The 17252-nt window shown below is 40.1% G+C and overlaps 1 pseudogene; it reads right to left on the bottom strand.

Moving 5' to 3' along the window:
* Positions 1-254: 254 nt before the first annotated feature.
* Positions 255-16528, bottom strand: LOC101417302 (myotubularin-related protein 10-like; annotated as a pseudogene).
* Between the last annotated feature and the right edge of the window lie 724 nt (positions 16529-17252).

Below are 17252 nucleotides of genomic sequence, written 5' to 3'. Positions count from 1 at the left end.
ATGTCTGCCTGCAAATTATCTAAAAATAAATAGGACCCAATGGCAAAGAGACATAAAAACCAAAATTTATGCCTATTTAGAAAATGTGAAGGAAATATGACTCAGCAGGTTTTTAAATAGTCAAAATTTCAACTATTCTTTTTTCGACTATTATTCTACATTTAAAATTATTAGAGCTTCAAATGCCTAAGTTAGCGATTACAATTTAGAGGGAAAAATGCAACTTCTCTCAAAATGTTCAAAATATATTACAGTTAGTGTTCATTTGCTAGTGTCTCAGTAGATAGACATATTTGGATCCCACTTAAAAATGTGCATACTGTGTTCCTAGAATGCATCATTTGCATACATTCCCTGCAAGAGAAAATGGAAATGCCGATAAGAGATATTCTGGAGTCCCCAAGGTCTTGCATGGCCTGCTGGTTCAGAATTACATGATTCTCTGCTTCAGCTCTGTGCTTCAGGCTGCAAAGGGCCACCCCTATGCTGCTGGAGCATCCTACCCAGCAGGTAGACTTCATCCAGCAGCAAAGAGAGTCTGTGGAAGGCAGTGATGAAGTACCAACTTTGATCCATGCTTTGGGAATTCAGGGAACCTGGCAGTTTCCACAGTTTCACACATGTTCCAGAGAGTCATGGCAGAAGAATACAGAACACCATGCAGGTAGATGCTTGGAAAACCATTCCCTAAAATACTACTCCAAGCTGCCATCCTCGCTTTCCATGTGCTGAAGAAGGTGTGACTTCAATTTAATTGTAATTCTCCTTGGAAGCAGTTCTTTAAGAATAAGTCCCTTCTTAAAGGAGGATAGCAGTCCTCTTAGCATGGAGCTGTAGGTTTTCTTGTCCATTTAAAATATTTCACAGAGCCTTTCTGTACATAAGGCAAACTCTTCCCAACATAAAATGGGTTATGGAAAAGAGTGCAATCCTTTGCTGCTGAAGAGACCAATTCTAAATAGAAGAGAATTTTAAACAATTTTCATCACCCGATTGGATATTTTCATTTATAACAAACTCTTTTGCTTTACCCACTTGCAAGGACAGTTGAAAAGGAATCCACTTAAGAGTAAAATGTGGGTTCTGTCAGTGCAGAATCACTAAAGAAGTTTCAGAGAACTTGAACACCACTGGATATTTTTCTAACAGTTGCCATGTGGCATCCAAGAATAGCAAAAATAAGGGAAATTCTATTTCCAATCTCTTTAATTGGCTATATCTATCCAGGAACTAATAGCCAGCTGTGAGCCACTCCTTCTGTATCTGACTCTGAAATAGAGTAATTGTCCTAAAATAGGCTTCCAGCAGCACTTGAATAAGAGAAGCTATGAAACAAATCTTTTCCCTCTTCCTCTTGAATGATTACAGAAAGATGTTTCCTTTGGAGTATATATACAAGTTCTACTGAATGGTTAAGGAATGGCCTTACATATTCTAACCACTGAGTACTTTCCAATGAAGATAGCCATTTCTCTTCAGCTTCTTCAAAAGGGTCATTAACACATGATTGCTTAAGTTTTACAAACACAGTCTGTATTTCTTGGCTATTAGGCAAGGTCTTATTCAAATAAAATTTGAAAAATCACTTCTCTCTTGATGACTTTTACTTACTGCATTACAGAACTTTGATCAATTTTTCTGTTGCAACAAATCTTATATGAGGGCCATTCTCACCAAGGAACAATCATTAGTGTGCCTCCAACACAGAAGAGGCACCCTTCTTCCAACAAAACAATTGGAAAAGATCTTCAGGTCTCGGTTGGGTACAGAATTTGGCACTACAAAGTATTCTGGAAGGGAAATCAATATCATGTAACCCACATTCATGGGAAAAACTATCCACCCAGCAGCACCTAACCTCTTGATTTCTGAGCCCCAATCTGAATAAGTTTCAACAGAGACGTTTTGGGTTCTTGCCACCACCATCACCACCACCTCCTCCTCCACCTCCTGATGGGAACCATTTAGATTTTTTTCATATATATATAGGAACATTTATTTTTATTGTATTTTTTGAGGATGCATAAATCACAAAAAATGTTAAATTAAAAATATAAGAGGTTCCTACATACCCCCACTCCTCCCACATCAACAACCTCCACCATTGCATCACATCCATTGCATTTGGTGAATATATCTCAGAACACTGCTGTACTGCATGGATTATACTTCACATTGTAGCTTAAACTCTGCCCTAGGACATTCAGTGGGTCATGGCAGGATATATAATGTCCACCATCTGCCCCTGCAATGTCATTTTGGATAACTCCAATTCCTGCAAAATCCACATCACATCTCTTGTTCCTTCTCCCTGCCCTCAGCAAATACCATGGTCTTTTTCTCCACATCAATGATACAATTTCTTCCATTACTAGTCACAATAATTTTATAGTAGAATATCAGTAATTCCACTCTAATCCATGCTTTATTCCTCCATCCTGTGGACTCTGGGATTTTATTCCTCCATCCTGGGGACCCTGAGATGTGATGCCCTCTCCACCTCTATATTGAGAGGTGGCTTGGATCCCACATGGTTGATGGATATGATTCTCCTGCTTGAAGTTGTAGGGCCTCTCAGTTTCTTGTTATGGTGGTTAACCATATTCACCTCCCTGTTTGCTGATGTTAGCCATTTAGTTTTTTAGCTGAATTGGCATATTTTTAGCCAATGTATTCAAATGGATTAGCTGCAGATCTGTTGGCTGGGAATAATGAGCAAATTGCAAGGCATAACATTTTGGCACTTTTGGGATCTGAATCATCAAAGTGAAATCTGACAATCCTGAAATCTCTGCAATAAATAATTGGATTATCACTTAAATAAGTGTTGGATTAAATTTCAGTTTCTGCTTCGAACCTAGGATTTTCTGCTTCCTTTTATGGTCATTTATAGTGACAAATTGCTTAATACATCTTAAAGGGACATTATTTCACCAGGAAGGAGGCTTTTATAATGGAATTTCTGTAATGGCTTTGGATCATCTGTGTTAAAGGAAATTTTGAAGTTGCTGTATATCAGCTTTTCCCACAAATAACATTGACTTGTGTCTGTCACAATGCATTTATGTACAAAATTAACTTCATTTACCATTTCTCCTGGCAAAAGGAATGGCTTCAGTTTTTTAATCCTTGTTTCTGAATTAAACATATCAATATTGGGAGATAGGATCTGAACTTGGGTATGGGCAGCTTGCAGAGGAACCTGGTGCCACCACCTTTCAATGGGAGCCACCACTGTCCAGCAGTATTGCTGAGCCCCCCAACTCCTCAGGGCTTAGATCTCCAGGTGCTGCACCAAGACACCATCTGTGGCAGGACTGGGTAAACTGACAGGTGGGGATAAGACTGATTGTCCACCAGAGAGGGGAGTAGCCAGGGCAGGATCAGCCCTACATGGGTGCCAGGGTCCATGCCCAAACACTTCTCATACAGGGCCAGTGGTACACTTCTCCTGAACTCTAACTGCTTGTGCAATTTGAAGGCAGCATTAGACAGAGAGTCTGACTTGCAAATATCTATTAAACTAAGGGGCTTTGTGGGTGCAAAACTAGCAAATCTGATGCTGGTGTAACTTGCCCAAAGAGCCAGGACCCAGTTAGCATGCTTAAAACCACAACCGATGGTTCCTGTATGTAAAAGTTGCAAACAGTCCACAGTTTTACTCAGAGAAGTGATGGATGAGAAGGACTCTGTTGCAAATAGGTTTTGAATTTAAAGATTTATTTTATTATTTGTTTCTCCCCACCCTGTTGTTGTTTGCCCTTGCTGTATCTGTTCTTTTTCCTTGTTTCTTTAGGAGGCATTGGGAACTGAACCCAGGACATCTGATATGGGAGGGAGACACCTAATATCTTGAGCCACCTCTGTTCCCTGCTTTGTTGTGTCTCTCATTATATTTTAATTTTGTGTCTCTTCTTGCATCATCTTGTTGCACCAGCATGCCATGCTGCCCATTCTGTAAGCTTGCTGTCTTACTCATCTTCTTTAGGAGGTACTGGGCACATCTGTTTCCTGTTTATTTGTTGTTGTTGTTGTTTGTTTCTCTCAGTATGGCTTTCTTCTTGTGTCCCTTTCTGCATCAGTTTACTGCACCTGCCAGTCATTCCAGTTTGCTGTATTCTTTAGGAGGCACCAGGAATTGAACCAGGGGCCTCCCATGTGGTAGGTGAGAGCCCAATCACTTGAGCCACATCCACTTCCCACAAATAGGTTATAAAGCATATGGCCTGGTTTGGGTGCACATTGCTAATAAAGTGTTACATTGTTTGGTAATTAGAACACTTATGACTGGAGTTGGAAATCAAGCATTATCCTGTAGTCAGCTCTCTGAATTTATCCAATTCCTATGGGTCATTTGCCTCAATTGTTGATTCAATTGGAGATAAGACAAGCTAGAAAGGTCTTTGGGCTACAGTTATTTATTAGCCAAATTTGATGGCATGTAGTCCTCAGCATTTTTCGCTAAGAGAATGGCTTATTTGGAGGGTTTGACCCTATGGATTGGAAACCAATGAAACTACCCAGGCATCTCCCCAAAAGAGCCTAAAGAATGCTGTGGAGCTGCATCCAATAGGCTTGTCCTTGTTTTATGCTGCTCCCCTTCACATTGGCAGGAATTATTACCAATAAGTATATTACAAATAATAATAATGGTAATATTTTCTGGTTTCACCATGGTGGGATGGGTTTTTTGTTCCCCCATTATTTTCTAATTTGACTATTGCTTACCAAGTGGATTTGCTTATCTCCCATATTGGTGGTACACAAATTAATGTAAATTGCCCCAGAGCAATAATTTAAATTTTAATTAAATTTAAAGAGATATGGAGGGAAGATTAACTATCCATCTCTTATATCCTGAAAAATGTGGAACATTACTAAGTGGTAGGGAGTTAGGTTTAAATGTGTCCCATAACAAATGGTCACTTAACAGATGATGGAACTGTATGATAATCTGTCAATAAAGGAAAGTATCTGTCTTAATCTGGTCTCTAGTACTAATGGGTTGGGGGCAAGATAGAAAATCCATGTTCATGAGGAAAAATATCATAGAAGGGTCTCATGTATACAGAATCCTCATTAATATGAAGGTGACACATAGTTCCTTTTAAATATAGAAAAGGCCAATGGGAAGCTTTGTAAAATTCAGTATGTGATATAGATATCCTTAAAGGCCTGAAATAAAGAGAAATTAGAGTTTTGGGCAAAAGCAAAAACCAATAACAAGAACCAATGGGGAGTTCTGAGAAGATAGCATTGCAGTAGCTCAGACAGGGTGAAGCTCTCTTACAGCATAGGGAGAAAGCAAAGAAGTCATACCAGGGATGTGCAGACAAGGAAAGTACTGCACACATCATTCAGGTGGGACTGGAAATGCAGAGACTAAGAGGCCCAAAGGAAAATTGTGAGCTGCTGGCCCCATGAGTAGGAATGACACCCATCCCACCCCATGGAAAGCAGCCTCAGTAAACACTGCAGCTGAGAAGCTAATGGATAGGGTAAATGACATATTCCTCCTGGAGTAGAGGGAGGGTGCAATGGAAGGCTGAGTGTGATTTCTCTTCACTGAGTTAAACCAGTATAAGCTGGTTTTGATTGACTATCTCAGAAGACAATGGAAATCAAAGGATTTATCACACTGAAGGGATTCAAGATGGTGGAGTAGGGAATGGCTGGCTGCAATCTTTCTCTAGAAGCTGTGGAAATGTAGGGAGGTTTGCCAGGAATAAGCAAAACCTGGGTGTTAGGAAAGAGTACCTGGAGAGGAAAAAGTCCCAGCTCGGTACTAAGGAAAATGGGAGCCACCCCACCAGCCCTGTAGAAGTTGGGAGTCAGCCCAAGAGGAGAAGAAAACCACCCAGGTGTCCCTGGGGGAAGAGGGGCCATGAATTCTCCTGGAAGAACCTGGAGATACTGAGGAGCAATCACAATGGCAATCACCTACATTGGGCTGGGGAGAGACCAGTGAGCCACAGAGATAACTGAGGGAACGTTAGTCAGATGAGTTTCCCTCTTTTCTTTCTTATTTCCTTCTTTTTTAAACTTCATCCAAGTACTGATGAAGAGGCTGGATATGGAATGATTGATTGGCAGGTACAAGCAGTTGCAGAGAAATAGACTGGTGAGTCGCTGGTGGTCTGAGAGGGAGGCCAATATTGTGTGTGTGTGTGTGTGGGAGTTGTTGGTCAGAACAGGCAGCCTGTGAGGAGGGTCACGCTTATCCTAGTGGTCTGAGAGGGAGACCCAGATTTTGTTTCCTTTTATTTCATTTGGCTTGTTTACTTTTATTTCTCCTCTTCTTAGTTTCATTTCTTCTTGTTTCTCTTCTTTCTTCTCTTCCCATTTCTTTAGTCTTTCACTCTTTTTTCTTTCTGGCATCCTTTTAAGTTTTTCTTTATTATTTTTTACTCTCTTTTTTCTTTTTTATCTTTCCTAACTCTTAATTTTTCCTTTTTTGTTCTCTCATTTTTCTCCCGTCTTTTCTATCTTCCTTTTGCCATTTCCATGTTTGTCTTCCTAACCTCTCACATATATGGCCTTTTATTTATTTTATTTTTTCCCTGTTTCTTTGGTTTTCATCCTTTTACTTTTTAAATCCCTTATGGTATTTTTTTGTCTTTTTTACTTTTTAATGTTACGTTAAAAAAATATGAGGTCCCCATATACCCCCCACCCACCTTCCTCCATCCTTCCCCCCACAACATCATCATGAGACATTCACTGCACCTGGTGAACACATCCCTGAGCACCACTGCACCCCATGGCCAACGGTCCACACCCTAGCCCACAGTCTCACACAGTCCACCCAGTGGGCCATGAGAGGACATACCATGTCTGATAACTGTCCCTGCAGCACCATCCAGGAACAACTCCAAACCCCAAAAATGGCCCCACATCACATCTCTTCCTCTCACTTCCTGTTCCCAGCAGCCACCATGGCCACTTTATCCACACCAATGCCACATATTCTTCAATTACTAGTCACAATAGTTCATGAATAGAATATCAGTAAGTCCACTCTAATCCATACTCTATTCCTCCATCCTGTGGCCTTGGATTGGTTATGTCCACTCCACATCTATAACAAGAGGGTGCTTAGTTTCCACATGGATGCTGGATGCAATCCTCCTGCTTTCAGTTGTAGGCACTCTTGGCTCCATGGTATGGTGGTTGACCTTCAACTCAATGTTAGCTGAGTGGGGTAAGTCCAATAAACCAGAGTGTAGGAGCTGAAGTCTGTTGAGGCTCAGGGCCTGACTATCACATGTACAGTTCAGAGATTCACATCCCCTGGGTATATATTAATCCCCAGCACCAACTACAATTTTGGTAAAGTTACAGGAAAGGCTTGTGAAAAAATATCACATCTGAGTCCAGCTCCATCACACAGAAACACAAACTCCAAGGAAGGGCCAACTGACATGGCATTGAACTCCATCTGCCATGACCATAGAACCTGTGGGTCTCTGTAGGCCTCAGAAGAACCAATACCCGGGGTTGTATCTACTTTATCTGTCTCTGCGACTCTGCTGAGGTGTGCATAAGGGTGACCCCTCTGATACCCTCCCAGCTCTTTTTTGGAGACTCATAGCCATATAAACTCATTTGTCCTTTCATTTCCCCCTTGATTCAGGTCAAAAAGCATTTTTAACTCCTGTTATTATATGTAGACTGAGATATTCTTCAGCAGAGGAAGATTTTAATAATCAAGTGGACAAGGTGGTCTGCTCTGTGGCTAATACTCAGCCTCTTCCCCAGACACCCCTGTCATTGCCCAGCAGGTTGATGAAAAAAGTGGCCATGGAGGTAGGGATGGAGATTATGCAGGCAATGTGAAACTTGGACTTCCCCTTACCAAGGTTGACTTGGCTACAGCCACTGAGTGTCCAATCTGCCAGCAGCAGAGTTTCCAATCTGCCAGCACCCCCTGATATGGCACCATTGCTCAAGGTGACCAACCTGCCACCTGGTGGCAGGTTGACTACATTGGACCACTTCCACTATCGAAGGAGCAATGAATTGTTTTAACTGGAATAGTCACATACTCTGGATATGGGTTTGCATTTCCTGCATGCAATGCCTCTTCCAAAACTACCATCCATGGACTTACTGAATGTCTTATCTACCACCATGGTATTCCACACAGTATTGCTTCTGAAAAAGGAACTCATTTCACAGCAAATGATGTGCAGGAATGGCACATGCTCATGGAATTCACTGGTCTTACCATGTTCCCCATCACCCTGAAGAAGCTGGATAGATAGAATTGTGGGATGGCCTAATGAAGACTCAATTATGGTGCAGACTAGGTGGCAATACTTTGCAGGCCTGGGACAATGTTCTCCAGGAGGTTGTGTTTGTTTTAAATCAGTGTCCACTCTATGGTGCTATTTCTCCCATAACCAGGATCCATGGGTACAGAAATCAAGAGGTGGAAATGGCAGTGGCACCATTCACTCTTACCCCTAGTGACCCACTAGGAAAATATTTGCTTCCTGTTCCTGCAATATCAAATTCTGCTGGTCTGAAGGTTTTATTCCCCAAAAGGAGGAGTACTGTCACGAGGGAACACAACGATCCCATTGAACTGGAAGTTAAAACTGTCACCTGGCCACTTTGAGCTCCTGTCACCTCTGAATCAACAGTCAAAAGAAGGGAATTGCTGTACTGGCTGGGGTGATTGAATCTGACTATCAAGGGGAAATAGGACTGCATCTACATAATAGGGGTAAAGAAGAATTTGCCTGGAATACAAGAAATCCTCTAGGGGATCTCCTATTATTGCCATGTCCTGTGATTAAAGTCAATGGAAAATTGCAACAACCCAATCCAAGCAGGACTAACAATGGCCCAGAATCTTCAAGAATGAAAGTCTGGGTCATCCCACTAGGCCAAGAATCACGGGCAGCTGAAGTGTTTGCTGAGGGTAATGGGAACATGAAATAGGTAGTGGAAGAAAGTAGTATAAATATGAACTTCAGGAAAGTAGATGTGGCTCAACTGATAGAGTGTCTGCCTACCATTTGGGAGGCAGAATGTTTGAACCCAGGGCCTCCAGGCCTGTGTGGTGAGCTGGCCCACATGCAGTGCTGCCATGTTCAAGGAGTGCCATGCCATGCAAGAGTGTCCCCAGTGTAGCAGTGCCCCACATGCAATGAGTGCACCCTGCAAGGAAAGCCACTCCATGTGAAAAAAGCTCAACCTGCCCAGGAGAGGCACCACATACACAGAGGGCTGAGGCAGCAAGATGATGTGACAAAAAGGAGACACAATTTCCTGGTGCCACTTGACAAGAATGCAAGTGGACACAGAAGAGCACACAGCAAATGGACACAGAGAGCAGACAACGGGGGTGGAAATAAATAAGTCTTTAAAATATGTATATATGAACTTCAACCACATGACCAGTTATAGAAACAAGGACTATAGTTGTCATGAATCTTTCTGCCTTGTTTCATTATGATTATGGTTGTATATGTATGCAAAATGAATTTCTTTGTCTTCCCCAAATTTCCCCCTTATCTTATAACAAGTTGTATCCATTTCATGTCATAATATTTGAGGATATCAAGTTTGAGAGTAAATATTACCTAAGAACTTGCACCCTATTCTGTATGGAATTCATGCATTTCCAATTGTACACAGGAAAGTTGAACATTGTTAGGCAGAAATATATATATACATGTCTGTTATTGTTTTTATTTAGAGGCTAAGTATGGTTTAAGGTAATGTATATGGTTGCTGAGGTGAGAAGGGGTGGATTGTTATGGTTAGGCTATTGTGTCACCTAAGCCACTTAATTGTGCCCAGTTGTTTGGTCAAGCAAGCACTGGGCTAACTATAATGCAAGGACCATTATGGACTTTAGTCACCATTGACTTTATTGCAGTGGTAAATCATAGATACCTGGTTATAATTACACAGTGAGGGAGATTACCATCAATAATGAATGATGGCAAACCCAATCAGTTGAAATCCTTAAAAGGGGAAGTAATTACAGCAATGAGAGAATTTCCCAGCTGATCTTTGAACAGCCAACATCTCCCAGAACTTGTCAAGAACCTTCATTGGACTTTCATTGCCTGCCTATGTAACCTGGACATCTGCATCCCCATGGCTGCATGAGAGACTCTTATTTAATCACATACTATTGACAGATATCTGTTTCCCTAGAGAACCCTGAGTAATGCAGATGCTTATCTGACTTTTGAACAATTTCCTGAATTTTACTTACATTGTGCTGCTTTAGGATGTCATCAGTTATGTAAGCTTTGTAATGCTCCAGTTTAGTTCTGTCCTGTTGTTCATTTGGGTATGAACTGGTGTCAACTATTGGAGTTGCCAAACTCCACAAGAAATGAATTGTTTTGTGGTGGTTACTATTGCCTTGAAAATCATCATGATCTTCAACCTATTCTAGTTCAGTTTGCTTTTCCTCTGAGGTTAAAATTACATTCAGTAGATGACCAGCAATATTAGGGCAGAATAAGGAACTCATATAGAGTCAGCTTCTGCTACGGGGCAGTTAGTAAACACCCTGAGCTATCTTGAGCTGGCTAAAGCACCTGTTTGTGGACTCCAGGAGCCCAGAAGAGCTTTTTGCATCATACTTGAAGAATGGAAGGAGGAGACTGCCCATTTGCGGAGAAGACTCATACGTAGAGTGCTCTACACTATGGAGGCCAGTACCCATCCTCCCCTGGAAACACAAGCCACCTTGGGAGCTCTTCTGTGGCTGGAACTGAAAGCTCCACTTCCCAAAAACAGGGGAGGAAGAGATAGTTTGGCACCAACTTGAGTTACTGTTCTGTAAACTCAGTGGGTTAAGGTATAATCCTGAAAAGAGATAAAGTTTGAGCCAGTCCAATTCAGAAAGAGGCTGATAGCCACCATCTTGACTCTACTCCTGGCTCGAGGTGAAGTGGGGTGAAGTGTCAATCACAGTGGTGGGGGGCCTGGCTTCTTTCCATCCAAATCAGATTGTAGCTCTAGCCTAAGCTGCAGTGCCACTTCCAGAAGTGAGGAAGATGTGTGGACCTGTAACAGACTCTGGGAAATTACCAGCCAATCCTACTCTGGTGGCATGAGCCACCCCAGGAGCTATTCTGTGGCTGGAATTGGAACCTCCATTTCCCAAAAACAGGGGAGGAGGAGATGGTTACCTGCTGATTTCAGCTACCGATTGGTAGACTCAAATGGCTAAGATATAACCCTGGGAACAACTTGAGTGTGAATCTGCCCAAGTTGAAAGGAGCCTGGTGGCCACTAGTTTGACTCTGCCCTCAGCCTAAGGGGAAGTGCACCTGACAAAAAGTAAGTGATGGTAGGAACCAGTTTCTGTCACCCAGATTGGTCTGCAGCCCTAGACAAGGCTTCTTCCCTGCCTCTGGCAGGGAGGAGGCTGGTAGGCCCTGCACCAGCCTATCCAGGTAACTGCACATACTTTTGGATGGCAGAGACTAAAAATTGCAATTCTACTCAGGCCTCCAGATGACATAAAGAAGGTGAGACAACTCATCATAGATGTTCAAACAAATCTACTTAATAAATTCAGTGAGATGGCTAAAGAGATTAAGGATATTAAGAAGACACTGAATGAGCACAAATAAGAATTTAAAAGTATACATAAAAAATAGCAGATCTCATGGGAATGAAAGATGCAATGAATGAAATGTAAAAAAAAAAAACACTGGCCCCCTCTCGATATAGAGGTGGAGTGGACATCACTAACCCAGGGTCCACAGGATGGAGGAATGGAATATGGATTTTAGTGAACTTGCTGGTATTCTACTATAGAACTCTTGTGACTAGTAATGAAAAAAGTTTTAGCATTGATTTGGAGAAAGTGGCCATGGTAGTTCCTGAGTGCAGTGGGAGGGAAGAAGAGATGAGATGTAGGTGCATTTTCAGGACTTGGAGTTGTCCCAGATGATATTACACAGATCCTGGACATTATATATCCTGACATAACCCACTGAATGTACTGGGGGAGAGTGTAAACTACAATGTAAACTAAAATCCATGTGGTGCAGCAATGCTCCAAAATGTGTTTCTCAATATGTGATATGCGATAATGATGAAGGAAGTTGTTGATGTGGGAGGAGTGGCATGTGAGTTGTGGTGTAAATGGGAACCTCATATACTTTTTAAAGATTTATTCATTTATTTTTTCTCTCCCCTTCCCCCTGCCCCAGTTATCTGTTCTCTATGTCTATTTGCTGTTTCTTCTTCTTTGTCCACTTCTGTTGTCAGTGGCACAGGAATCTGTGTTTCTTTTTGTTGCATCATCTTGTTTTGTCAGCTCTCCGTGTGTGCGGTGCCATTCCTGGGCAGGCTGCAGTTTCTTTTGCGCTGGGCAGCTCTCCTTTTTGGGTGCACTCCTTGCACGTGGGGCTCCCCTACATGGGGGACACCCCTGTGTGGCACAGCACTCCTTGCGCACATCAGCACTGCACATGGGCCAGCTCCACACTGGTCAAGAAGGCCCAGGGTTTGAATCGTGGACCTCCCATGTGGTAGACAGATGCCCTAACCACTGGGCTAAGTCTGCTTCCCTCATATTTTTTAATGTAACATTTTTTATGATCTATGTATCTTTAAAAATGATAATTTAATAAAAAGCTTTGGAATCATATATTAGCAGATTTGAGGATGCAGAAGAAAGGATTGATGACTAGAAGAAATGGCCTCTGAAAGTGAACATACCAAAAAATAAATGAAGAAAGAATGGAAAAAAATTGAACATGGTCTCAGGGAACTAAATGACAGTAAAAGGTATGCAAGCCTATATGTCATGGGTGTTTTAGAAGGAGAAGAGTAGGGAAAAGGGGCAGAAGGAGTATTTGAAGAAATAATGATAGAAGACAAAGAAAAAGAGAATTCTGAGAACAGCAAAAGAAAAGCAATGCATAATATTTAAATGATACCTAATAAGATTAAGTGCTGATTTCTTTCCAGAAACTTTGGAAACAGGAAGACCATGGTCTGAAACATTTAAGATACAAGATAAAAGCTTTCAGCCAAGAATCATATATCCAGCAAGAATGTCTTTCAAAAATGAGGGCAAAATTAGAATATTCACAGATAAACAGAATCTGAGAGAATTTCTAAGCAAAAGACCAGATTTTCAGGAAGTACTAAAGGGTGTGCTGGAGTCTGAAAAAACAGGAGAGAGAGAGAACTGGAAGAGAGCCTAGAAATGAAGATTATATCAATAAAAGTAACTAAAATTGTCAAGAGTGGTGAAAATAAATCATAACAGATATAACAAAAATAGTCAGGAATAAACTTAACCAATGATATAAAGCACTTGTATTCAGAGAACGTAAACTCAATGTTAAATTTAAAAATGCCTAAATAAGTGGAAGAACATTCTATGTTCATGGATTGGAAGACTAAATATCATTAAGATGTCACTTCTACCCAATTTGATATACAGATTCAATGCAACCATGATAAAATTTCCACCAGCATGGACCACTGGGTGGGCTGGGGGAGAGTGTAACTACAATGTAAACCATTATCCATGTGGTGCAGCAGTGCTCCAGAATGCATTCACCAAATGTAATGAATGTCCCACGATGATGAAAGAGATTGTTGTTGTGGGATACATGGCGTGAGGGCAGTGGGGTTTATATGGGGACCTCTTATATTTTTTGAATATAACATTTTACAAAAAAATAAAGGGAGGCAAAAACGTTAAAAAATTGAAAACATGATCATCAAATTTATTTGGAAAGGTAACTGGTCATGAATAGCCAGAAACATCATAAAAAGTAAAGCAAACTTTCATCTTCAGACTTTAAATCATATTACTTCGCTATGCTGGTAAAAACACTATGGTACTGGCATAAGGACAGACACATAGACCAAGGGAACCAAATTTATGGTTTAGAAACAAACCTTCGATATATGGTCAAGTGATTTTTTAGTAACTTGTCAAATCCACACAGCTCAGGCAAAACAGTGCATTCAACAAATGGTGCTGAAAGAATTGTATATACATAGTCAAAAAAAGAAAAAGGGACACCTATTTTACATCTTATTCAAAAATTAATTCAAAATGGATTAAACACCTAATAATAAAAGCAAGAACCATGAAACTTCTAGAAGTTGTAGGAAAATATCTTCAAGACCTGGTGGTAGGTGGATTCTTAAAGGAGTTAAGAGGAGGCCTGAGATGAACTACTTATGTTTAATGTATGTAAAAGTTTTAATTAGCTTTACTGTAAAAGTTTGGAAATGTAAAGAGTGGATGGTAATACATATTGATTAACAGCTTGTTTATAAATGGGGATGAGGCTGAAAATGGTTGTCTAGGTATGTAAATGCCAATTGACAGAATGCTAGAGAATAATCTAGGAACTGAATAGCAAAAACCAAGAGGTGGATGAGAATTGTGGTTGATGACACAGATGAAAGAGTGAACTTTGTGAGCTAGAGCAAGTGTACATCATTAATGCAGGGTTTTGCAAATGTGGAGAAGCATGGGAAAAATACAGCTGGAGTAATCTGTGAACTGTGGTTAGCAGTAAAAATATATTCTTTTATCTATGTAAAAGATATACTGTGTTAATAATGATGCAGTATGGAAAATATGAGCAAAATGTACACTATGGGCATGGTAACAATCAGATGATTTTATGTTTTCTGTAACAAATATTCCATCAGAGTGGTGTGTTTATGGGGGGCTGTTGTTTGGGAAACCTGCACATGTGCATGATTATTTTAAAAGTTTACAACTTCGGTCAAAAATTTAAAATAAATAATAGGGTTTGTTGGGGGAAAACACACTAAATGTAAGGTAAGGACTATGATTAGTAGTAAGATTTTGACAATATTTTTTCATAATTTGTAACAAACCTTTCACCACAATGCAAGGTGTTGGTGGAGAGTTGGTGTATGAGACACATGTTTGATGTTATGCATGTTTGCTTTGTTAGTTTAGAACTCTTACTATAAAATTAATTGTTTGTGTATGTTTATATATAAATGATATAAAGAAAATAATAAGCTTGGTTCAGGAAAATACTTTGGTTAGTAGTAGTATTTTGACAATGCTCTATAATGATTAAGCAAGTTTAACAAAAATGCAAAATAAGGGGGTAGGGTTGAATTATGAGAGTCCTGTATGATGTTATAAATGTTTGTTTTATAAGTTCGTAACTCTTATTATGCAATTATTATTTATATATATTTATGTGTGAGTGATGTACTTCAGTAAATTAATTTTTTAAAATTACACTCAGTAAAGACTGGATATCTATCAAATTTGGGTTTGGGTTCCAAATATAGATTTGAAGAGATTTTCCATCTTTCTGGCATCTTCTTTATAGCTTGGAATTTATATAGCTAGCATTTCCAATTATAGAGATCCAATGTTGAAAATTGAGTGTGAAAATTTAGATAATCCATTGGTCATCCTAGTTCTTCTATTCCTGCAGGTATTTTCAGAGAGGGAACTACTCCTGAATTTGCTCTCCCAAGATAAAGACACCATGTCTAAATGTTACACAACTCTAGTTTTGGTGGGGGCAGACCATTTCTGGGGGATCTAATGGTAATTCAGATTAATTTCCCTCCCCCTGCTATGGGGGTAGAGGAGATACAGGAGCAATGGCAGCCTCACACCTTAAGGAATTAAAATAATGATAGTATCTAAAACATCATCAGTGAGGATAGAATTAAGGAGGGCTTTTGTTTTACTCATCCATTTTTACAGCTATTTAACTCCTTCTCTAGTTCAGAGGATTAACCAATAATGTAGATGATTGGGGTCATGAGCCCTCACCTTTTTTTACTTTTTTATGTTGGGAACCCAAAAGATGACTAACTGGCAGTACACTGTGTACAAAACATTCTCTTTGAAGGTTGTCACTGTGTGCTAACTCAAAAAAAAAAAAAAATTGAATTTAAGGAATTTCATCCCATTTGCTTAATCTTATACAGAATAGATCCAATTGCAAAGTAGTGTTATACTCTGTGGACCCTTGTGCTCATCATTTCTCTTCATCCTATAATGCATATTGAGGCAAAATTCCTTACAAAGATGGGTCATTCTCTTTTTTGTCACAATTTCATACCCAAGTTGTCAACCAATCCAATGCTTAATAATGCAACTTAGTGGGTTGCTGTTTTCTCTCAACTTAGAATTTGTTATTTCTCATTTCAGTTGTTTAGCTAAACAAGTACCAAGAAAGGAAAGCCTAAGCACCCAGTCTCAGCAATACCTCCTTATGCCAAGGGCTGCTCCCTTTCCTATTCCAAGCTCAATACCAAGCATGACAAACTGTAACTTACAGTTTCAGCAAGGTCTACTGGGCCACTGAGAAAAAGATCAGTACAACGCATACATAATACACACAAAAGGGGACCTGCTTTCCTTCATAGTCTGCCGCTTTAGGAATCCTACATGCCTAAGGCAAGAGACTCCTGTTCCAACACTTGGAATAAAATACTCCTATAGCCACAGAGCCAGAGACCATAAATGTCTTACCTCAGGATCCAGGGCGCTCTTGAGTAGCCGCATTCTCACAAGAACACCCATCTCATTTGGACTGCCAAATTGAAGATAACAAGAATGCCCGACAGGCTTATTGTGGGGTATGGCATAATTGAGAAACAAACCAAACTATGAAAGAAGGAAAAGTGGATTCATTGGTTGCAGACAAGAATCTAACCAATCTCAAATCTGCCTCCATTTTGTCAATTTTCTTACAGCTTTTAGATGGGCTGTTTTGAAAAAAAAAAGAAAGTTAATCATTGAGTTGAGATCTCTGGGAATGGGCTTGGGAGTTTCTCTAGTTTCTACTTTTGTTAATATCAAGAAAAGCTTGGTGTTTCAATTCTCATTAGTATGGACTGAAAGTCCAGAACACAGAAATGATTGTAAAAGAACTAATGCTAGTGCAAAAACCAAGAATAACTATAAGTGAGAAATTCCAGTCTGCTATCTCCAGTGGTGAGAACCTAATTCCAGTTGTGATTTTGATCAGGGATTCCTATGTTTTGGAACCAGGGATGAATTAAAAGTGTCCGAACATCATGCAATACTTAATAAATACAATTCATGGATTTTCATGTTGTTACATGTACAATGAAGATAACAATATAACCTTTATTAGCAAGAGAAGATAAGACCTCCAGACTCTTGACCCTGGGATGGTAGAGTCCCCACCTTATTTCTTTTGGAACACTCTTTATGTTCCTGTTGTTGATTCTACTGTGATTACTCCCAGGTCAAGGGCTGGCAT

This window comes from Dasypus novemcinctus, chromosome 19 (genome assembly GCF_030445035.2).
Source record: "Dasypus novemcinctus isolate mDasNov1 chromosome 19, mDasNov1.1.hap2, whole genome shotgun sequence".
NCBI classification, from domain to species: domain Eukaryota; kingdom Metazoa; phylum Chordata; class Mammalia; order Cingulata; family Dasypodidae; genus Dasypus; species Dasypus novemcinctus.
Note: the sequence above shows the minus strand (reverse complement) of the source record. Positions and strands in the feature narration are given on the sequence as shown.